This window comes from Copadichromis virginalis, linkage group LG4 (genome assembly GCF_057382275.1).
Source record: "Copadichromis virginalis isolate Kocher_CV1m ecotype Utaka linkage group LG4, C_Virginalis_male_GT1.1, whole genome shotgun sequence".
Taxonomy (NCBI): Eukaryota; Metazoa; Chordata; class Actinopteri; order Cichliformes; family Cichlidae; genus Copadichromis; species Copadichromis virginalis.
The window spans coordinates 1,781,026-1,805,134 of NC_140621.1; the positions used below are offsets into that span (position 1 = coordinate 1,781,026).

At 41.2% G+C, this 24,109-nt stretch overlaps 1 protein-coding gene across 3 annotated transcripts in view; it reads left to right on the plus strand.

The window, feature by feature from the left end:
* Window positions 1-5,037: 5,037 nt before the first annotated feature.
* LOC146710507 (junction plakoglobin a-like) overlaps window positions 5,038-24,109 on the plus strand; it is a 117,532-nt gene continuing 98,460 nt past the window's right edge. For all 3 annotated transcript variants that reach the window (XM_085453083.1, XM_085453085.1, XM_085453084.1), the window contains exon 1: window positions 5,038-5,303. The gene's annotated coding sequence lies outside the window, so the exon portion shown is untranslated. The remainder of the gene's footprint in view (window positions 5,304-24,109) is intronic.

Consider the following 24,109-nt stretch of genomic DNA (forward strand, 5'->3'; position numbering starts at 1 on the left):
TGTCAAAATAAAAACCTTGAACTTTTTGTAAATTTGTGTTCGGTCAAAAATCTTTTACTGACCAATCAGCACCCATTCAGAGAATACTAGGGTTTTATGAGCTAAGCCAGACTCCTTGTAAGAAAACTTCAAGTTAAATATAATATTCATGCTGTATTTCAAAAAAACTAAACTAAAAAATACACACTGTAGAAAGTAAACAACAAAAGCAGCTACATGTTCATTCTGCTGCATGCTGCTCAGGCCTCAGTGTGTTTGGATGCAGTATAATATGCAGACTCTCCTGTAGCTAGGCCAACTGAATGAAAATGTGTTTATTTTTAAAGACAGTCAAGCTGTCTCTTTTGCACAATGATTGTGTCATTTTGGTCTAGTGGGAGTCATGCAGATTGCAATTTCTGACTGCAGCTACTCCAACAACAAGTGCTGCTCCTGGTGTTTACATTGATATGGCAATGATTTACCGCGATGCATCTAAGACCTCTCTTCAACAGCCTGTGCACTGCTTGGACAAATAGTGTTTATAGCACAGTGTTTACTCTTCTGGCATTCTAGCAGATGTTTGCTGCGGGAATTTGCTCCCATTCAGCCGCAGCATTAGTTATGCTGACATGCCTTTCTCATGGTCAGCATTCCAGTTCATTTCTTCCAAAAGCTGACAAGTTTTGCTTACTTCTTCCCATATAATATGGAAATTCATATATGTTATCAGATGAAAGGCAAATAAACATTTGCTACTTCTTTTAGTATATGAACCAATATTTTATGACACTGTTGACACTATAGTATATATATATATTATGACACTATACTATGTTTTCTTCCTTTTCTTTGAGCTCAAATTGCCTTAATATCTCTACACAGCTAATAAAAGGCTCTTTCTTTCCACTTCATCACATGACCTTTCCTGTTCTTTGAGTCGAGTTAATGTTCTGACGACTGGTTTGTAAGCAGTCTTCAGTCTATCAGTTAGTGGTGATGTAAGTGTTTGGGCCCCTCACATCAAAGACCAGTCTGATTTTCAGCTGGACTGTTTGACCCTATGTCCTTGGCTCAGACTCTATCACCAACATTTAAATCTAATTACTGTCTCCTTTGCACTGGTCCTCCTCACCCTGAACCAGCAGTACAAGCACAACACATCACAACAGAAATCAGGACAAGTATAGCGTTCATCCTCTAGTTCTGAAAGCTCGTATGACTTTGCTTTAAGTCGCCTTTTAGCAGAAGTGGGTGGATGGTATTAAAGGCAGTGAAAAAATTAAAAAACATGATTATCACAGTGCCACCAATACCAGGTGAAAGTGACGTATAGATAACAGCATCAACCCCTCTAAGAAGCTGGCAAACAAACTAAACAGGGTCGAGAGCATGTTTCACCTGCGGACTAAGAACCAGTCTCTCCAGCAACTTTATGACACATGATGTGAAGTCATTAAGGTCAGTGTCTCTGTACGCATCCTGCATGTTTCCAAACTGAAAGTTCAAAAGTATATGGACGGTTTTGCAGTCCACTGCTGGAAAGTTGGCACAGCAGTCAAGACCGGTATGGTTTAAATCACCAGTGATGGTGATAGTGTCATTTGCACCTACGTGCACGTCTGACAACAGTCCAAACTGACAACGTTTGATTTGAACTGTGTTTGAGAACTTTCAGAGTGGATGACCTATTTTTAAATTAACATGGCATTCATTTGTTAACAGCCGACGTGTAGTTTTCTTTTTTCAGAATCAGAATACTAAACGATGTGGTCACAGTTGCTCCAACACAGTAAGAACAGTAACTGACTAAACTAAATGAATTAATACAAAGTATTCAATAAAAGGAGATCATTAGAAATAAATGACCATGATTTATTAATGTACAGAATTTAGATAGAGGTACTGTCATCGAGGCCAACAGCATGAGGGACAGCTTGGTGTTCTCAGGTATGTCAGAGAAGGCAGAAGAAGATGACAATAGTGAGAGAAATCACCCAAACCCACCTAACACTCACCATCTGGGAAGCAAGCATCCAGCTGCATGGAGTCCCAGACCGATCGTGGCCAAATTTGAACACTTTAAACAAAAATAGTTGTTGACAAGCTGCGGCCATGAACCGAGAGGAATGGACTTCAGCTTCCCAAGGATATCCTGGTGCGATGCAAGGTCGTGTTCCCGTTCTGACAGAAGTTCATTGAAAGAAATTTCCGAGCTGTCATTGTGGTTGATAAGCTGTAGGTCAACAGGAAGCTTCATTGCAACCAAAACATCACGCCATGGCTGCAGTGAGTCAGGTGACCTCTATCTGCACAAATGCCTTTATTCTGATTCTATTTTTTTCACTCTTCTGTCCCACTAATAGACATGTGTACTCTAATCTGCGTAGCATGTTTCTTACATTTTCTTTTTTTCTTGTTATTTGGTCACTCTGGTTGCTTTAGTTCTCTTCTCACTTTTCATATCTCTTCTCTTCTCTTTCTGTTTGTATCATGTCTGCTTTGCCTTTAGTGCTGCAATTTACCACATAAACATACTAGACTCTCTCTCTCACACACACGTCAGGTTTGCTATCCTCGTGGGCACATCCCATTGACATAATGCTGTCCCCAGCCTAACCCCAACCATCAACAATGAATGCTTTTTTTTTTATTGGCCTGTCCCGTTTGGTTCTTTTGCATCAGAATTATTGTCTAAAGGCAAAGAAAGATGCCCAACAGATTTACTTTACCAAATGGACCATCCCAGCTTTGCCATATTGGTCCATTTGATTGACCTTTGTTTTTATTGTTTATTTTATTTTATTTTCACTTGCTACACACGGGACAGACATGATTGGGGGAAAGAAAGGTAGGGAAAGAAAAAGAGCGGGGAAGAGGAACGGTGATAAAGGGCAAAAAACAAAAACCAACAACACAAACAGACAAAAAATACATCTATCAATCACCTGGATCACCTGTTGAGAAAGAAAAAAGAGAAAACAAGCAGAAAAAGAGAGCAATAGAATAAACAACAACATCACGATGATCTATGGGAATGTAACAGTAAATACTAAATATTAAACATTATTGTGCAGCACGTAATATCGACAGCGCACAGTGTGCTTTGAGGTAGGAGCCAAAAAGGGTGTAGTTTGTGGGTGTGATCACCCGTGTGTACACCTGTGAGCATGGACGCGCTTGTATTTAAAAGGTTCCTTCATGTAATGATCTGCTAGAGGGTGTGGGGGAAGCAGAAGCCAGAGGGGGTTGCAGTGCCCGTGAGCTCTGCCAACATCCAGCTGTGCCAGATTGAACCAAGCCCCGCAGGCCCAGAGGCCGAGGGCACCCACCCCCGAAGAGGCTCGACCGAGCCACAAGTGCCAGGTCCTGACAAGCAGCCACCAGCAGTGAGCTGGTGCATACCTGAGCACCCAGCCCCGGACACCAAGAACCACCAACGCACCGATGTCTGAGGGCGTCTGCCACTGGCAGGGGAAGTGGTAGGGGGAGATAGGCCTCCATACCTTGGAAGGCCTGAGATGTCCCCAGAGAGGTGGCGTCTGATACCCAACCTGACATATAGACACAGACATACAGGCACACACAGACACAAACATCCATTCCCACCCTCATGCAAATACTCAGCACTCACCTAACGTGGACACAGCTGTATCTTGTGATTATTTGCTCCTGCTCGGTGGAGAGGAGTGTGTTTGGTCACTAATCTCTTTTCGACGTACTTTTCAGTTTATTGACCAACGTTTGGGTTTTGGTTTTGTTTCTTTAAATGGTGATAGCAGCTTGTCCGTCTCTTTTAGTTGAGTTGTTAGTAGAAACTGTAATAAAACTCTTTAATTTAACCATTTTGCCTCTGTCTCCTTTTTCAAACCTGGATCCTTTCAGGGGAAAGTAACAGATACGACTGCTTCCATTTATTAGACACACATGTGTGACAGAAAACTTTCTCTCTCATTATTATTTTTGACTGTGGATTGTGAAACCAATTTAGACTATTCACACAGACTGGAATCAGAGGTAATCAAATACTATAAGGATAAATAAATAATATAGAAATATCTTATTCGAATGATAACTTTCGTATATATGAGAGAAAATGAGAAAGACAGCGACTGCTAGGTGAGCTCCATTAATGTTTCTGTAACTCATACACCCTGTATATACTGTGCTTATGTTGTTGTACTTCCTTCTATATTGTTGTCTGTACTTTTGTACCTTTGTGGTCTTGCTACCCAATTTCGCTGTGTAAGCAACTGCATACTGATAATAAAAGTTCTAAGTTAATTCATATCAGCAGAGAGAGAGAGAGCAGCACACTGCTATAAATTGATTAAAATATCTCTGCTTTCAAGGAGAAAATTAAACAGACGCAGATTTCAGCTCTGACTCCTTCTGCTTTTTCAACTTCCAACAGAAAATGTCATTTGCTGCATTTAAGCGACTTCATCCTCACTATAACCCCTGACTCACACACTGTGCCACCATAAAGAATACATGCATACTGTAAAAAAAACCCTAGAGCAACACATTCATTAATTAGAGGTGACCTAGTTCTTATCAATTTTCATTACACTTGAGATTTTTCCTTTTTTTTTATTCCTGCTAATGGTTCTGATACTAATATCTCAAAAAGAGTTTTGTAGCTTCAGTATGACCAAAACTCCAGACTCACAGCAGTATAACATAAAAACTGTGTGAAGATACAGCCTGATTTAGTATTGTTCATTTCTCTGTTACATTTATGTCATTTCAGATTTTCAGATAAAAAGAAAAGAGTGAGGAAGAGACAGAGGAGGTGAAATTAAATGTAGGGACATAAATAGGACCAGAAAGACTGAAGTAAAATGAATGGCTGCTTGTGCCATGAGCCAGCTTTTAATTGCTTTAAAATCTAAATTGTGACCTTGGTTTAAAGCTAGCAACAGTGCACCAACCAAACCCAACCAAACCTTGTTTCCGAAGCAAAGGTTTTGTGAAGTTACGCGATGGTATGTTTAGATAGTATGTGGAGGTGAGTCGCATAGCACTGCTGCTTTATGTGACTGGAAGGTATGAAAACGACGCCATTCTTCGCTGGCGGAGTGAGACCTCTTCACTGACTCCTCTTCTATGACGCCGTAGCAGCCGAGCCTCTGCCGGTTCGCTCCCCTCGCTGTGCATAGCTGGCTGCGTGCTGCAAATCGCCTTCATCGGGAGACAAAGCGAGGCAGAGGTAACACAGGAGCGAAGCTACACCTGTCTGTGGATTTAAAGAGCGACGAAGAGGATTTGAAATTGTCAGTGCTGCGACAGGGATCCGCTCCACACCGCTGGTCAGATAAGAGGTAACCAGATCCGGCGAAGCCGTCTTATTACGCACCCTAAACAGATCAAAGGGCTATCATTTTACGCACAGGGGATATGGCACGTGACGTTAAATAAAACAAGAATGCTGACCTAATTGTTATCGACATGCATTATGGCGGTCAGAATAAACAGAATTTGTCTGGGATTTGGGGGGTTGTAGATCTCCCATGTTTCTGTGCTGACGACTGTTCATTGAAATCATGCAATCTCACATTAACTGATTTAGTGCGGGTTTCATATTTGCCTGCATTTTTAAATTGAATAGTATATGGATTTTGGGATGTGTGCCGTCTCCTAGACTATAATTAGCATTTATATTATTGCTATATGTGTGCATAAGTGTTTGAAAGCAATGCAGTTTGTTGGCTCAAGTCGATGTGGTGTGGCTTTCTATGTCGCTTAGTGTCTCGGTGCAGTCTCTCTGGATGATATTTCTCCCACTCTCTCTTTCCCCCACTCTTTCTCCCACATACATACAGACATACTTTCCTTCTGCCTTGTCTGCCCCCTTTGTTCAGTACAATGAGCTATGCTGATATTTTAGGTCTTTCAGGTACATTTTTACAGGGCAAATCCCACACTCTGCTACCATTCTCCCTGTCTTGGCTTGCATTTATGCTTCTATTTGTGGAGACACACATGGCTGGTGTGCTTCTGAAGTCTGTAGAAGAGTCTCAACAGATGTTGCAGGTGAGGCTGTGAAATGCACGTCCAGCAGCTAACACAGACAGATGCCATCGCCACCCGTGATGTTTAAACCTCTTTCCTGCATATTTACACTGCCCTCTTTTTTATTGACTCCATATTATTTGAAAAGCAGGTGTAGCAGCCAAGCGTCTGTGCGCTCAGTGTAGGTAACTTGATGGAGTTACCCCGCTCTTCATGCTCAACACTAATGTTATGGGTGTATAGCTGTGTGTGACATATGGAACACACATGCCTCACCTTGTAACAGACCCATATTTATAATATTGAAAGTTATTCATGTCTTTCTTTATTGTATTACATAATTCAGAAACAGTCCGAGTTTCTATCTCAGGCTTAGTCCAGTTCCAGTGGCACATCGATCCAGTTCATCTTATAGATTGGCAGCATAATCCAAGAAAGATGTTAAGATATTCTCAGTTATTTTGTCCCACTTATGCAGAAAATGAATCACTTCTGTACATATTTTTTTAAAATTCCCTCTGTGACAAATATATGAACATTTATGTATGCATTTGTATTTGGCCTAATCATTTGCCTCTTACTTTTTTGACCTAACAGAATTTTCTACAGATTAGAGGCAGATCCATATATTTGCCCAACAGTAACACAGTGCAGGATTTCTGTAGTTTTCTGTGTTCCACTCCCCAATTGGTCATGATTTGTTTAGCTGCACTATGTGCATGGCTGTGTGAATGATGTCCAGCAAACCATGGGGGGAAACAGTCTCTGTAAAACCCGGTGTTGTTAGGAGAGACAGCATTTAGCCTACTTTGGATGGTACAGCCCTCAGTACTAGAAATCCGGCTGAATATATTAAGCCCCCAAAAATGTGACCATCCTATTTTGGACCCAGGCTGGTTTGATTTTGGTAAATTTATTCACAGCATTCTTCCTCTAACCTGATTTCCTGGTTAATGTGTGATGTCACACTGCATCATCATCTTCATCATCATCATCATCATCATCATGTGACTGGAAAGGACCAAAAAGCTGGCCTGAATCAGCTTTCTATCTGCACTAGTGTGGATTTCACCATTGTTTTCTTCCTGTCACGTGTCTATCATGTAGCTTTTTCTTTTACTGATTTTATTGACAGCTCTTTGTCCAGGTGAGATGTAAAAACAGTCTAGAAAAGCTCTTCAAACTTGATCATCAGTGGAGATCTGATTTAATTGATTGATTATTCCATATGACTGGTTTATATTCCTGTACTATTACAAAAATGCTCCATTGTTCTTTTTCTTCTTTTATCTGGAAATGTTCAGTCTCATCCTGGTCCAGATTACAATTTCCACAAGTTCAGTTCAGGCAAATAGAACAGAACGCAACAAGTAACCTCGCGGACGAAGATAATAATGACCAACATGTTTCATTGCAAGCAGTGAACATATATAGGAAGGCAGCAATCCCAGTATTGCCTTATATAAAACTGTAAATGAGATTTCCTCCGACTGGCCAGAGCAGGCCATCCTACCTGAGAGTATAACTCACAGTGGTGAGTGTGAAATTTTGAAAGTGATGAACCTCAGAGAAGCACGATATGCAATCAACCGTTCGAAGACATTGAGCAGAAGCATTCATATATGGAATATCTCCATAATCCAACCCTCCATACAGGATGGCAAGATCATTTAGCTTTATACTGCCACTCTACTACACAATTTAACAATGTGCTCCAGCTTCTTCTTATTTTTCGAGCTAAGAGACCCAAACCAGCAGATTAAAGAAAAAGTTAAGACAGACTCAATAAAACAAGAACAAACCATTTTCATAAAATGGTGATCAAGATGGCGCCGAGTATGGCAGCCTCGTCGCGAGCTCCCCCAAGCAACGGCTTTCTTCTGTGTTTAATTTTACTTTTCCTTTATTTTTTCACGAGCAGCACTTGTCTCCTTGTGTACGACCGACAAACCTTACTGGACATAAAAGACGGTCTTTCTTATAACTTTCCGGAGTTCAAGTTTTGCAACACGGACGCTCCGTTTGCAGACCCCCCATTCATCTCACCTGAGACGCCTTTGTTCTCTGGCCCTGGAGGCCGCAAACGCCGACGCAGAGGGAGAAGATCTGGCGTTCTGGTTCGACTGAGACGGCGCACTTACAGACCACCGTTACCCAGTTTATTACTGGCTAATATGCAGTCTCTGGAGAACAAGCTGTGCGAGCTTCGGGCACGGATCTCATTCCAGCGAGAGATGCGGGACTGCTGCGTGATCTGCCTCACAGAAACCTGGCTATCGGACAAGGTACCGGACTCCGCAATACAACTGCCGGGGTTCTCTGTGCACCGCGCGGACAGGTCACAGGATCTTACTGGGAAAAGCAGAGGCGGTGGTGTGTGTTTCATGATCAACAACAGCTGGTGTGATTATGCGAACGTGCACCCGGTCAAATCCTTCTGCTCACCGGACCTGGAGTACCTGATGATTAAGTGCCGGCCATTCTGGCTACCGAGGGAATTTACAGCAGTGATTATTACGGCTGTTTACATTCCCCCACAAGCCGACACTGACCGTGCACTCAGGGAACTGTACAGCGCGATCAGCAGCGAGGAAACCGCACACCCAGAGGCAGCGTTTATCACAGCCGGAGACTTTAATAAGGGAAACCTGAAGAAAGTCTCACCAAAACTCCATCAACACATCCATTTTAACACTCGTGGAGATCGGCTACTCGACCACTGTTACACCTCTTTCCGGGATGCGTACAAAGCCCTCCCCCGCGCCCCATTTGGCCAATCAGATCACTGCTCCTGCCTACAGGCAGAAGCTGAAACAGGAAGCTCCAACCCGGAGGGCGGTGCACTGTTGGACGGACCAATCGGAGTCTGCGCTGCGGGACTGTTTTGATCACGCGGACTGGGAAATGTTTCACGTGGCCGCCAGAGACATTGATGAATACACAGAGTCAGTCTGTGGATTTATCAGGAAATGCGTGGAAGATGTCGTCCCATCCAGAACAGTCAAATCCTTCCCAAATCAAAAACCCTGGATTAACGGAGACGTTCGCGCGGCACGGAACACCGCCTTTGCCTCCGCGAACACATCGGACTACAAACACGCACATTACCAACTCCGGAAGACGATCAAAGCAGCCAAACGTGAGTACAGGGACAGGGTGGAGCAACAGTTTGACAACCCTCGGAGTATGTGGCAGGGACTAAACACGATCACAGACTTTAGAGGGAAAACCAGCACACCGCAGACCACGGCCTCTCTGTGTGAGGATCTAAACGTATTCTACGCTAGATTCGACACAGCGAACACCATGAGACCGGACAGTGTGCGCACCGCGGATGACGTCAGTGCGCACACTGTGTCTGAGGAGGATGTGCGGAAGTGCTTCAGGAAGCTACTGGTCCGGACGGGATTCCCGGCCGCGTCCTCAGGTCATGCGCGGCTCAGCTGGCTGGAGTGTTCACGCACATCTTCAACCTTTCCCTCTCTCTGTCTGTAGTCCCAGCCTGCTTCAAAATGGCCACCGTCGTCCCTGTACCCAAATCCTCCACCATCTCCTCATTGAACGACTGGCGACCTGTAGCCCTGACCCCCATCGTAAGCAAATGCTTCGAGAAGCTGGTCAGGGACTTCATCTGCTCTGCACTACCCGACTCACTGGACCCTCTACAGTTTGCATACCGCCACAACAGGTCCACTGATGATGCCATAGCCCTGACACTACACACTGCCCTGTCACACCTGGAGAAGAGAGACACGTATGTGAGGATGCTGTTTGTAGATTACAGCTCAGCATTCAATACCATCGTTCCCTCGAAGCTGGACAGGAAACTGCAGGATCTAGGACTGAGCAGCTCCCTCTGCAGCTGGATCCTTAGCTTCCTGTCTGACAGACGCCAGGTGGTCAGACTGGGCAGCATCACCTCATCCCCCATCACACTGAACACTGGTGCTCCACAGGGGTGTGTACTGAGCCCTCTCCTGTACTCACTCTACACCTACGACTGCACAGCCACTAACAGCTCCAACATCATTGTGAAGTTTGCGGACGACACTACAGTGGTGGGTCTTATCACCAACGGTGATGAGACAGCTTACAGGGAGGAGGTCAGCGCCCTGACCCACTGGTTTCAAGACCACCATCTCACCCTCAACGTCGCAAAGACAAAGGAGTTGATAGTGGACTTCCGGAGGTGCAGAGAAGTACACACCCCCATCACCATCAACGGCGCTGCTGTGGAGAGAGTGAGCAGCTTCCGGTTCCTTGGAGTACATCTGGCTGAGGATCTTACGTGGTCAGTACACACAAACAAAACAGTGAAGAAGGCGCAGCAGCGCCTCTTCTTTCTCAGGAGACTGAAAAGATTCGGCATGAGCCCCCGCATCCTCAGGACCTTCTATCACTGTGCCATTGAGAGCATCCTCACTGGATGCATCACCACCTGGTATGGCAACAGCACCGCCTACAACCGCAAAGCTCTCCAGCGAGTAGTGCGGTGCTCTGAACGGATAATTGGAGGTGAGCTTCCCTCCCTCCAAGACATCTACAGGAAGCGCTGCCTGAGGAAAGCGGGGAGGATCATCAAGGACTCCAGTCACCCCAGCCATAAACTGTTCAGACTGCTTCCATCAGGAAGGAGGTTCTGCAGCATCCGGTCCCGTACCAGCAGACTGAGAGACAGCTTCTTCCATCAGGCCATCAGACTGCTGAACACGTCATAGACACCTCAGCTTCACTACTGGAACTTTAACATTATGCACTCCACACTGTATATAAATGCCACTTGTTTTGCACATATTCAACTCTGTATATTTTATATATTTTATTATTATTATTATTATTATTTTATTTTATTTTTTTACTATTTAATTTGTAAAAATGTGTATATACACACACACACACACACACACACACACACACACACGTAGGAAAATATTTAGTATACACATCCAGAAATGCATACACTATTATATATTGTACATATATTTATTAGTTTCAGGTTGGCCATTCTTGTATTTTGCTCGTTTGTGTTGTTGTGTTTGCACATCTCTGTTGCTTGTGGGGCTCGCACACAAGAATTTCACTCGCATGTGCTGTGCCAGTGTGCCTGCACATGTGATGTGACAATAAAAAGTGATTTGATTTAGTGATTTGATTTAAAATGTTATTCACATTAAAATCACTTAGTTTCTGATACAAATACATACGCTGGTGAGTCTTTGCACATATGGTGTCTGTATTCAATTTAAATTTCAACTTTTCATCAGCAGTGGTGCCCAGATATTTGTATTTCTCTACCACCTCAATTTCTTGACCATGAATACAAACGGGGCAGGGATGAAAATCAGTGTTTATGAAAATCAACAACCATTCCCTTTGTTTTAAACACTTTAATGTCAAGAAAGGACTGTCCACACCATGCTACAACTGGGCCACGGTCGTGGTCTGCATCATGGAGCAGAGAGACGAAACAAGTCCCAGTCGGTACAAGGAGAAACAGTTTGGATAGACTCCACTGACCACACTGGAGCCAATATTCGACAGTAGGAAAGGAAATTGTCAGAAATGCTTACCATAGGAGTTTAAATCCATTTCAAAGGAGTGAGAGGATAACTCGTTTAGTCAGGGTGACTGTTTTGTTAGGGCTGCAGCTACCGATTATTTTAGTAATTGAGCAATCTATTTCATCAGATAAGAAATACTTTGGTCTTAGTAATGAGCATAAATATTCAAAAGAAAAAAAACACGCATCTTTCAGAATGAGCTGCTCATTGGTTTCCATTTTTAAAATGGGAATGATTTAAAGTTTAACTGAGGGCATCTCTCCAAAAAAAACCCTGACTAGATCCTTTGATTGTGCGTACGTCCCATGTTGATTTTTTTTTAAAGAAAGTATTTTCTTAAATGCAAAAATATGCAAATAATCTTAAGTACAGACAAAGTCTAATAAGAAAGTTATATATGCAATCTAAACCAAGGGATAATGTACCTTTACTCTTGTCTTCTTGAAAGGCTTTCTGAGGTTAATAGGAGGCAGGTTTTTGTGCTGCTGAAAACAGACTTTATGTTCTGTTTTCTTAAAGTCTGTTATGAAGAGATTGGATTTAAGACAGGCTCCCCAGATTCAAGATGCTGCGGTGGTGAAGATGAAGATGCTTCACCCAACTGACTTAGAAGATGAATGCAGTTCTAAGTCAGTTGGGTGAAGCCTGTTTCACGAATGACAGAAACACACAGAGATCAGCTTGAGACAAATTTCTAGTATCCTTGAGGCAGCTGTTGATGTTATTTGGTGTTATATAAATAAAAATTTAAAGCAAGCAAAATAGAAGCTCAAAGAAGGCAGAAGATGACTCGACTAGATTAGAAGAAAACTAGAAGAACCCCAACTTTCTTTGGTGACGAAGCTCTGTTGAGCTGAATTTTCCTTTGTTCTATTTATTATATTTAATTACATGTGTGATTACTTTTAATAACTAGAAAGGGAAGTGAAAGGGTAAACTTTAACCCAAACCAAGTATTTTGGATTTAAACACCATTCCTACAAGACTGCTCAAAGAAGTCCTTCCATTAATTAATGTTTCAGTCTCAAATATATGCAACCTGTCTTTAATAATATCCCATGTACCACAGGCCTGAAAGGTGGGAGGAATTAAAACACTTTTACTTAAAACGCCTCTACTAATTGAAAAGCTGTTGGTTCAATCCCTGGCTGCTCCTGTCTGCATACCAAAGTAATTTTGGATAAGATGCTGCACCCTGAGTTGATTACATCACAGCGTGAATGTTAGAGAAAAAGCACTTAGACCTTAAAAAGGGTCTTGTATGAATGGCTATGTGGGTGGATGAAGGAGACATGTTATATAAAGCATAGAAATTAGAATAGAAAAGCACTATAAATAAACTGGTGGCTTCTTAACACACTCAAGCTAATATGGAGCTCTGTCCTTAGGACAGTTCTATTTACACTTGACATGTTTCCTTATACATTATACATATTGTTAGAAACCATAGCATACATTTGCATTAGTATGCAGGTAATACCCGACATGACACACACAGCTGGATGACCTCCAGTCACCTCCAGCCCTAACCCTAACCTCCTGATTCAGATAAAACTGCAGTTATTGCACTCATAAATACTCTGGATGGGATTACCTCTCCTCCAGTAACACTGTGGGGAATCCTGGAGTCATTCTTGGATATGTCCTTCAGTGTGCGTAATAAACAAATTATTATTCAGAACTGCTGTTATCAGGTTGTTGTAAGTTTGTTGAAAAGTAGTCAGTTGACCCAGAATGTTCCAACGAGAATACTGATGGGGATTTAAAAAGCTAGCATTAAATTAGGAGGGATAAGAAAACAGAATTCACTTGACTGCAAGCTGTAATTTATTGTAATAGTGATGGTAAATTTGATTCTTTTTACTGAATCGAGTGTTAATAAGTCACTCACCAAAGTGAATTGTTTTTTTTGAGTCATTTGAGTCACTGAGTCAGTCGACCAGAGAGTGCAAAAAATGTACATTTTCACTCAAACTTAATTTGTTTCTCTTTTCATGTAAATCCTACTGCTAAGATGAGTGATTGAAAAAGAAAACAACTATTTTATAGAGCAAAAAGAGCAAAAAAAAAATTTATAAAGGGAACATTTATATTATTTATTTTTATTTAATTTTATTAGTATTTTCCTCAAATGTGTTAAATATATATTTTCTCATCTAAATGTCCACTGAGCTGTGAGCCAGGGGGCGGTAATGCGCCTTAACATTGGTTGTCAACCAAGAAGAAGAAGCTGTGAGCCAGGAGGGAGGGGGTGAGTAACTTAAATGTGGTGTTAGCATGTTAGCAGAGCGATGCTACTGTGAACTGAGGAGCTGTTGTCTTGATGTGAGCTTCTACTCAGGGTTTTTTCTTCCATTTCAGAGCAGAAATGTTTTTGTTAAGAAACTGTTGTTTTTTCCCTCACAATTTTAATTATAAGCTAGATATATTTCTACTAATGAAATGAGTTTGCTAACAGCAACAGGGATGAGTCAGTGAGTCAGTTGGGCTTGTGAATCATGATTCACGAGTCAGTAAAGTGATTCGTTCATGATTCGCGCATCACTATACTGTAATATAATGGTGGGATTTTACACACTGTACCTTTTAAGTCATCCAGCAGACTGTTCAAATTACAAGGGGAAATTCCATTAATAAAATTATTTTTTTCTATGTATTGCACGTGTGTAAAGTTGCAAAGTGAATGGACTGCTTAATCTTCAGTAGATTTTATTTATTTATTTATTTTTCACATTGGGTTCTTTAATTTTTCATTTCATTATCCACAGTTCCTGTTTAATGATGGAGGGCAGGTATTTTCATAGTGACAGCAGGTACCTGATTAAGAACATATTCCTATTAAGTTTAGCATAACTTAGCGGTTTACTTTTATCAATAACTAAAATAAACTTGTGACTCTGTGGGAGCCTGCACGATACACTACTTTTATCCAAATCAGTCATTTCTGTGTACTGTGTCCACTATTTGGTATTTACATCATTTACTTTTGAATTTCACATCGACAGCGGCTTGTATCTGTTTCTTGCATGCCTTCGTAACCTGTGTGTTTATGCCTCAAGTGGTTTTGTTGGTTTCCACCTTTAGCGTGGACTCATTTGGGCTTGTCTTGCTGTTATATGCACTAAGGAATATTCATAGTGTTGCTATATCGCTGATATATTGGCCAGAGGGGCCGATGGCGCGATATGGCAGCCTTGCTTCTGTCAGTCTGCCCCAAGGCAGCTGTGGCTGTAGCTGCCTCCACCAGTGTGTGAATGTGAGAGTGAATGAATAGTGGAATTGTAAAGCGCTTTGGGTGACTTGAAAAGCGCTATATAAATCCAATCCATTATTATTATTATTATTATTATTATTATTATTATATAATTTTTGATTACGTGGTGTCCAGTGTTGGGTAAGTTACTTTAAATTAGTAACTTAGTTACATTACTAGTTACTTCTATCAAAAGTAACTCCATTACTTCAAGTTACTCGTTACTTTCAGAGTAACTAGTTACAAGGGAATATGTCTGTGAAGGTTCTAGGGAAAGTAACTTTTGGTTTTACTCAGAATTCTGTTAATGTGTTGCTAACTGGATACCCAGCAACTGCCAGTCTTCTAGCTTGCTTACTTGCCACAAGTGCACTGTGCCACCTACCAATAGAAAAGAAAAAATAATGTGCATATTTCCACGAGAGAAATCCCACGCCAGGACCGTCGTTGTTCGCCGCCATGATTCTAGCCTACGTCATGTGCGCTTTTTGTTGTAAGATTCAGATAATTATTTTTTAAAAGCGAGACATTGTAAATGAGAATAAGAAAGAAAAGTATTTCTTTGTGCCCCCCTTTCCCTGTTAATGCCCTACCTGCCCCCTGGCAACACTTTGTTAGACCCGCCCCTGCACAGTTACCAGCTGTCAGCTACTTAGAAAAGGATCCTGGTGTTATTTGTCTCTCAGAAACAGTTCATAACTTCAACTCATCCATGTCACCTAAAAGGTAAACCTGTTTCTCCATCACTTGTTCAGCTCTGATGATTCAGTAAGGACATCTCCTGGTTTCATCTTCATGTTTCCCTCTCACCACATATCCAAACCGACATCATGACCAGCAGCTTTACAGCTGTGGCTCCAGCAAACATCAGCTGATACTAGAAATTAATATTAAATCAATTCTAACAACAGCTGATCAAGCTTAAACGTGCTGCTGTTGTTTAGCGCGACATCTGCTGGTTTCCTCTTTCTGGCGCAAAGTGAGCGATAAACAAACGAGAGAGACGATCAGCTGATCATTGATCAGTTTCATGATTGAAGTAGAAACAGGAAAAGGGAGGGGAGAGAATGAGAGAAGAAGAGGCAGCTGTGCAGCATAAAGACAGAATAACTCCAGCTTTGTGTCTTTTTCAGCTGAAGTCCGGGACAAACTGTTCCTTTTCACCTCAATAAGAAACGAGTAATATTTTCTCTGAATACGAGACGATTCCATTTTTTACAGGACTATTAATTAACCTTTTGAACAAAATAAAGTTCAACATTAGTAACATAGCACCACCCAGCTGTATAGAAACCCCGTCATGCTAGCTAGCACGCAGTACGAAAAAGTCATCACAACGAAAATAAACTCCACCTAAACTTGGTTCATATCTGACCCAGATAGACTGCAGGTCGTAACTTCTTACCTGAAGTTCAGTTCACCTGACACTCGGACCAGCGCCCGCCTCGGGTCTCTCCTCCTGCCTCCCTTTTCCTTCATCCACCTGCTGGCCTCCACCACTTGCTAATGTTACTGAATCTGAGGAAGCTCCGCGATAGCCACCACACAAAGTAACGAGCAATGAGCCTATCTAAATCCCAGTAACGAGTAACGCGTTCCTGGTTTTGGCATAATAACTAGTTACCGTGCTCGTTACCACAATAATAATGTAGTTGCTGTAAAGCATTACTTAATAGTGCGTTAGTCCCAACACTGGTGGTGTCACATAAAAATTATACCGATATAACGGTATGGCACTAGCTCTCATTGCATTATATCACCTCTGTCAGTGCGCCCCAGGGCAGCTGTGGCTACAATGTAGCTGCCATCACACCAGTGTGTGAGAGTGTGTGTGAATGGGTGAATGACTGAATGTAGTGTAAAGCGCTTTGGGGGCCTTAGGGACTGAGTAAAGCGCTATACAAATGCAGGCCAGGCCATTTAACTCTCATTGCATTATATGGTGACATTTTCTGTTGAATTCAAAACATAATTCTTGAATGTTCTCATATATTACACCTGTGCAGTCAACACACCTATGTTTCATATTTCTTTTCTCTTTTGTATTTGTCTGGGTCATCAGAGTCGGTGTAGATAATTCTGTCTAATATCGAGTTTTTGTTTTTTGTTAGAAGAATTAACCTGTTTATACTAAGGCAGTGTACAGTGTGGATATGGAAACTATTTTTATCTTGATTGCACAAAAGGACAAGAGTGTAATTTTGTTTAACTCTGTAGGAAACTGATACCTTTCTTGTTAATTTGATCATATTTGTAAGAATTTTATTGTCATTTTAATTTTGCTAGTTTTTATTTTATCTGTGTTGTTCAGCACTTTGGTCTGCCTGGTGTGTTTTTAAAGTGCTATACAAATAAACGATGATGATGATGATGATGCTAAAGTGCAACTGCATTATGCTGCTAACATAACTTTGCTCCTTGCGAGAAACTGCACAGATAGCATGCTAATGCTAAGCTTAAGAAATAGGATAATATCCTGCAAAGTTTAATCTGTTTAAAAATCTGGTCTGGTTTGTTTCCCCCCCCTTGGTGCGGTTCATGTGATGTCACCACAATAGTCATACTTGGGTGCCAACCCAAAAACAAACAAAAAAACAAACAAAAAAAAGCACCAAGGACCTCTAATGAGGTTCATTCATGGTGTGAATATGATTCAATCTCAATCCAACCCAGCTATCAGTTTTATGTTGCAAGTTTAAGCTAAACCCCTGCCATAGCCATGTATGCTTTCCATTCAGGGATGTGGCAAGGTACCATAGATGTGCAAATGTCAGAACAGGTTAGCAACTAGCCATGTAAAGTTACCATGAGTGTACGTTTTCCACGTTCTCCCATAGAACACAGCACCTTTTTACTGTATTTACTTTTTCCTGTCACAGACACATCTAGCCAATAAGCAGACTTATCATTTCTGCATGAAAAAGAATCCAAATCATGGAGAAAAGCTACAAGTTTATAAAATTAACAGTTTCAGACCAGAGTAAAACTATTGGTGTGAAAATGCACTTAAAGACCGTGAAGGCTCTGTCATGGTTTAGACTGGTGGCAGCAGATGGCCCCGCCCCTCCCTGAGCCTGGAGGTTTCTTCCTGTTAAAAGGGAGTTTTTCCTTCCCACTGTCGCCAAAGTGCTTGATCATAGGGGATCACATGATTGTTGGGTTTTTCTCTGTATGTATTATTGTAGGATCTAATGTACATTATAAAGCGCCTTGAGGCGACTGTTGTTGTGATTGGGCGCAATGCTCCCGCAAAGCACCGGCCCACCTACCTGTGCCAAAAAAGGAAAAAACCCAAGAACGCCACATGTACGCACCAGCTCCTAATAGACTGGCCTCTCCAGAGCCTGGAACTCAGTATTAAGCAGTGTGGGATCATCTTGACAGAGAAGAAATAAAAGGCAGAAATATCCACAGAAGAGCATAGAATGTCCTTCAGGAAACCTGGAGAATAATTCCTGAAGATACTTAAAGAAATTACAGAACGCCACCTCAGAAAGTTCAGGCTGTGTTGAAGAATACAAGTGCCATAACAAATACTGACTTTCAATATTATTAGGAATGTACAAACTCTGATTTTGCCTACATACATGGGAAATACTGCATTTCCATGTATGCTTACACACTTTACACTTTAATAAAACATTGCACCTATTTTCTATTTCCCTCATAAAAACAAAGAAATGGATGGTTCAAGACTTTTGTACAAAACTCTTTACAAGACTAAACATATTTTTCCAAGCCATCTGAATTAGTTACCTCAGTTTGAACCTGTGCTGGTACCCGTCAGTCTTGTTCAACTTATAGCAGAAGCTTGTTTTTGAGAGTATGTGCCGTGGATGATAATTGGTGTTCATCAAGATTCCAAAATATTTTTTGCAGGACTTCAAACATGTATTTGAGCTCTGGTGGAAAGCTTAGGGCCAGACAGCAGACCATATGCCTCTGCAGTGCTAGCCATACCATTGAGGACCACCAGAGCTTGAACACTGATATCCAACTGGGCATTTTCTGGCTCCATCATGCCTTTAGCCTCAATGTCTGTATTCTGTGTGACTGAAAACTATTATATAAGCTACTTTTACAAGACGAAATACTTCATAAGAATAGAAACATTTCAACAAACATTTGAAGGCAAGATGAAGCTTACCTGAAGATGAATTCTCAAGAATTGAACAAATTACACATTTAACAAAATGTTAATTTGTATTTTAATATAGAACACAGTCTGAATATCTTGAGCAATATAATTAATATAAAAATTGCACTGCAATAACATCCATGTGTGCAGATGGTTGACCTAAAATTGGCTGATTTAACATGAAATGACTGAGATAACTCAAATGTATTAGACCACCACCCAGTGAAGGTGTATGTTGCAGCTGACCTAAATTAACAACAAAATCATTTCTTTTTCTTTATTGGTTAATCCACCAGTACCACCACCAGTGTGCAAGCTCTTTAGTCAACATGATATTTTTAATGTTAAAATAGAATTATTGTTGTTATTCATAAAGTTTCAAATGTATTTTTTTTTAGTAAGATGCCAAATTGCAATTATTTACTTCCATCTGTGAACAGACTGTGGGATTGTGTGCCTATGAGACTGCACCTCGGGGCTCAGTTGAGTATTGGGGTCAGTTGAGAAGGCAACATCAAAGATTTGCAAAACACATAGGCTCACAAAAATATTAATGCATGCACACATACGCAGTATCTGTTTTGGTAAATTTGACCCCTCAAGCAGTAGTGATGGGAATTCCGGCTTTTTTTAGAGAACCGGCTCTTGTTTATATATAAATATATACGGTGGCCCCTAGAGACAAAGCACGTACAAACTCCAAAGCACGTACAATCACATTGCTAGCATTAACTGAACTTCCAAAACAGAGCTACCTAGATCACTTAAATTACAAAATTGAAAGCATGTGTGTATTGTTTGTGTATTTATACACCAACAGTAATATATATTCAAATGATTAAAAAAAATGTTCATTTACCTGTTACTACCACACACCAAATCTGGTTGTTGGTACTTCCTGGCTTGTGTAGACACTAGGTAACAAAAGCTCAACACTGCCCCCTAGCATCCTGGAGCACTTCCGTTGTGCCTTGGAATTTGTATGTGTTTTGTCTCTGGGGGCCACCATAAATATACTTTTATTTATTCTCTCCACATAAAATAGAATAAATAAATCATATAATACAAGAACCAACAATTTACAGTTCAACTTTTAAATATTAAAATTTTTAGCTTTTTCCTTTTAAACAAATTTAAAGTGAAACAACACAAAACACTACAAACCACAACACAAATAAATTAAATTAAAATATGAAAACAAAAAGAAGATGCACATTCTCTGTCATATGGACCTGCATGAATAAACTTTCTGAATCCCGTATCATCTGCAACTGAAAATAGTTGTGGATGATTACTATACCTTTCTAATGTGACGTTGTTGTCCCTGCTCTCTCTCTCTCTCCCTCCCGCTCTGTTCCTGTGCTACTGAGTGTAACTACCGCCCCTCCCCCCTCTGCCCAGCACAAAGCACAAGGCTCGCTGTGGAGTGAAGCGGAAAAAGGGTGAGAGAAAGGAAAAAAAAAAACCCACCCGGCTCGCGTCGTTCACTTCAAAGATCCGGCTCTAAGAGCCATTTCGTTTGCGACCGACACATCACTACAAAGCAGCCTGTTGGGTATTAACACCTCGTGATTTATCATTATTTAAATATATTTCTGTAATTTTAATATATTTTCCATTTTATCATATTAATGTTGTTTAAAATATGACATCTGACAAATTTACGTGTGGTACAACGGTATGGTGGTTCCCATTGTTGCCTCACAGGAAGATGGTCCTGAGTTGAACTCTACCATCTGGTGTGGAGCTTGCATGATTTAGCCCTGCGACAGGCTGGCAACCTATCCAGGGTGTACCCCACCTCTCACCCTATAGTCGCTGGCTCAAATCCCCTGAATTGAATAAGTGGAAAACAACGGTTGGATGAAACAAATTTATAATATTGTACAGGGAGTGCAGAATTATTAGGCAAGTTGTATTTTTGAGGAATAATTTTATTATTGAACAACAACCATGTTCTCAATGAACCCAAAAAACTCATTAATATCAAAGCTGAATGTTTTTGGAAGTAGTTTGTAGTTTGTTTTTAGTTTTAGCTATTTTAGGGGGATATCTGTGTGTGCAGGTGACTATTACTGTGCATAATTATTAGGCAACTTAACAAAAAACAAATATATACCCATTTCAATTATTTCTTTTTACCAGTGAAACCAATATAACATCTCCACATCCACAAATATACATTTCTGACATTCAAAAACAAAACAAAAACAAATCAGCGACCAATATAGCCACCTTTCTTTGCAAGGACACTCAAAAGCCTGCCATCCATGGATTCTGTCAGTGTTTTGATCTGTTCACCATCAACATTGCGTGCAGCAGCAACCACAGCCTCCCAGACACTGTTCAGAGAGGTGTACTGTTTTCCCTCCTTGTAAATCTCACATTTGATGATGGACCACAGGTTCTCAATGGGGTTCAGATCAGGTGAACAAGGAGGCCATGTCATTAGTTTCTCTTCTTTTATACCCTTTCTTGCCAGCCACGCTGTGGAGTACTTGGACGCGTGTGATGGAGCATTGTCCTGCATGAAAATCATGTTTTTCTTGAAGGATGCAGACTTCTTCCTGTACCACTGCTTGAAGAAGGTGTCTTCCAGAAACTGGCAGTAGGACTGGGAGTTGAGCTTGACTCCATCCTCAACCCGAAAAGGCCCCACAAGCTCATCTTTGATGATACCAGCCCAAACCAGTACTCCACCTCCACCTTGCTGGCGTCTGAGTGGGACTGGAGCTCTCTGCCCTTTACCAATCCAGCCACGGGCCCATCCATCTGGCCCATCAAGACTCACTCTCATTTCATCAGTCCATAAAACCTTAGAAAAACCAGTCTTGAGATATTTCTTGGCCCAGTCTTGACGTTTCAGCTTGTGTGTCTTGTTCAGTGGTGGTCGTCTTTCAGCCTTTCTTACCTTGGCCATGTCTCTGAGTATTGCACACCTTGTGCTTTTGGGCACTCCAGTGATGTTGCAGCTCTGAAATATGGCCAAACTGGTGGCAAGTGGCATCTTGGCAGCTGCACGCTTGACTTTTCTCAGTTCATGGGCAGTTATTTTGCGCCTTGGTTTTTCCACACGCTTCTTGCGACCCTGTTGACTATTTTGAATGAAACGCTTGATTGTTCGATGATCACGCTGCAGAAGCTTTGCAATTTTGAGACTGCTGCATCCCTCTGCAAGATATCTCACTATTTTTGACTTTTCTGAGCCTGTCAAGTCCTTCTTTTGACCCATTTTGCCAAAGGAAAGGACGTTGCCTAATAATTATGCACACCTGATATAGGGTGTTGATGTCATTAGACCACACCCCTTCTCATTACAGAGATGCACATCACCTAATATGCTTAATTGGTAGTAGGCTTTCGAGCCTATACAGCTTGGAGTAAGACAACATGCATGAAGAGGATGATGTGGACAAAATACTCATTTGCCTAATAATTCTGCACTCCCTGTATTATTATTGTTCTAGTAAATTTACCAGTGTATATAGATCTTTCTTTATTAAAATATTAAATTTTGTGCTTTAGTGTACTGTAAAACTAATATATTCGGTACCATATATTTAAAACTTTTTACCATGTACACATATAAATATATTTGCAATGTTCAGCAGGATTAAGGAATTAAAGGTCATTGTAAGATTAACTCAAAATGTTTCACATTTTTACTGAGTAAACAGCTGTGGGCCTCGCAAAACCCATCTGTGTGAAATACGTATGGATACCAAATTGTAATCCATAAAACATTTATGTAATCACAATTAAAGTAAATGATGTTTTCCTTGACAATTACTGGTTTTTGGCCTAACACCAAAACAAAGACCTGTACATCTAGAAACAACTAGGCAGGGTCCACCTCTTTACATGCTTTACGTGCAGAACAAGAAAATTAGCCTTGTTCTAGTTTTGTGGTGGAATATGTCATATATCATACACTTATATCCATGAGACACAGCCTATTCATTTATGTCTTCTGTAAGTGATATTTGTCTTTGGTCTCTGTCTTTTGACTTATTTCAGCTACCCTACTAAGTCATGATGTGCTCAATAGAGGACATCCTCGTCTGTCCACTGATTCTTATGTGTTTGCGTGCCCTCTTTTAGCTCCAAAGACAGGTGAATTTTCTGTGATTCTCTATTCATGGGACAATGTTATTCTATGTCAGGGGTCCCAATCCCAGTCCACGAGGGCCGGTGTCCCTGCAGGTTTTAGATGTGTCCTTGATCCATCACAGCAGATTTAAATGGATAAATTACCTTCTCAATCACGTGATTCAGGTGTGTTGACCCAGGGTGAGATCTAAAACCTGCAGGGACACCGGCCCTCGTGGACTGGGATTGGGGACCCCTGTTCTATGTTTTAGTAAAGTTCTTCCTTTCTAGCTTTCACACTCCAATGCACCCACGGGAGTGTGACTAGGTTTGGGGTTCAGAATCTTGCCAGGGAGCAGCCAGGGATTGAACAACCAACCTTCTGACCTACTCTGCCTGAAAGTCTTAGTAGAACTGTAATCCAGGAAAATGTTACGACTTAATACTGTTTTATCTGTTTCGCTGAGATCTGTCTGAAAGTTATTGTAGGCTAAATCATTCATCCTTGCAAGAAAATGAGGCTTAACTGCTGCTTTTCTCCATGCTGGAAATGAGAAATAAACTCACTCTCTTTTTATTTTGCTCTCTTTCTCTCACCAGCAGCAGAGCTTATGTTTGAATACACAGTATGAATTATGCAGGGTGACTGGCTCTAGCTTCAGGTTAGTAGTTGACAATTTCACAGGAATACAATGTGAAATCTCTAATAGCCAATCAGACTAGGGTGTGTCCCTACCTGGTGTCAGCTGTGCATAATTGATTAAAGATAAACACAGTAGGTAGGTTTTTCACTACTGTTGATAATGTCCAATGAGATTAAACTGTCCAGAACCAGAAATGTCTCAGACTATTCAGTCTGTTATGGGTGGAAAGTCTAGGAATTTCTACATTTGCATGAACCTCCCAGCTGTTTGTTTAATTCCTTCCACCTGTGCACTGCTCACTCTGTGCTCTGCTTTGCACTTGGCATCAAAATACCACACAGAAAAGCAAAGCAAGGTAGGTAAATACCAAACAGTTGGAGCACTGCTTGTTCTAACTGCCAGGAGAGTAGAACATGTACCTATGCTAAAT